Here is a 1,332-nt window from a genome sequence, read left to right as displayed (position 1 = left end):
TGTCACAACTGCTTTGAATATTTGTATTTTCTTTTGCCTTTGACATGATATTGGCTTGTAATGTCTCTTTTCATCTTATGGAATATTAGTGGAACATGCACCTCTACCCATAATTATTTTTCAATGATGGCTTGTCCAAAGCCATTATATGAACTGTTGGGTTGGATTTGACTTGATGTGGTAGTTGTTGGACCTTGAGAAATCAAAGGACTTCTTAAAAATAACTTCCAAAAACAAATACTAGAATCCTATTCAATTGCATATGTACATTGTCACAAAGCAAAGTAAACTGAAATTGGCTGCTATATTTTATATAATATAATCATTTCTGCAAAAGCCCAATTTTTGGATACTAATATTTGACATGGTTAATTCTTATTAATTTGTTGGAATTGTTTATTGTTAATAATGCAAATAGATAATTTTTAATTATCCTTAAGTATCATTTCATTATTAATGGTTTGAAATGGGTGGCAAGCAAACCAATTTGAAATAAAAATATGAACATGTGCCATTGTATTATAACACTATACACTTTCTTGACAGTAAGATTTTGAAAAAATGTTTTTTTTGTAGCATGTATTGTATATGTTTATAGTATATGTAGTAAATAAAAATATGGCCAAATATTTGGCTTGGTGATCTTTTGAAGAAAGTAATGTTTGAATATTTTTCACAAAAGAGCTAAATCTGTTATGCTTAGGGAATAAGAAGTGTGTGCACTCAGCCTACAATCATGTAATGAGAAACAATTGTTCCGTGGATACTCATTAAAGCTGGGATTAATCACTGGTGATGTTTTAAAGTCATGAAATATTGATTTGAGGGGAATGTAAGAAGATTATTATATAATGATTGGAAATTTGGAATGACCTGGACAGAGAACATCAATGGTTTATATGTGGGTATAAAGAAAAGAAGGTTTGGATGTTATACAATAGGTTTTTAGAATGTTAGTGTAAATATTCAGACATTTTTATTTAAGTAGCACATTTTCAGGGTAGATAATTATAAACACACAGTGTGTGAATACATATACCTAAAATTGATATAATACTCTAAAATAGTTTTGTATTGTGTATGGGTGCTGAAGTTTTAAAATGAAAAGGATAGTCTTTGCCAGTTACTTATACTGTGTTCTGCCTCGGACCCAGAGCACATCTAGTTATTGCTATAGATAGCAGAGTGTTAACCCAGAGTTAAATAAAGGAACCTACACCAAAGAGAGTCAACTTTGGCATACACAAGCTTAACTGCAAGGTGATTTAAGAATGTTTCAACGTTTTGTCAAAAAAAATAAACTACCAAAATCTTGTTTTAAAAAATACGTTG

This window comes from Cnephaeus nilssonii, assembly GCF_951640355.1.
Source record: "Cnephaeus nilssonii genome assembly, chromosome: 19".
Taxonomy (NCBI): domain Eukaryota; kingdom Metazoa; phylum Chordata; class Mammalia; order Chiroptera; family Vespertilionidae; genus Cnephaeus; species Cnephaeus nilssonii.
The sequence above is the reverse complement of the archived record's forward strand: the minus strand, read 5'-3'. Positions refer to the sequence as shown.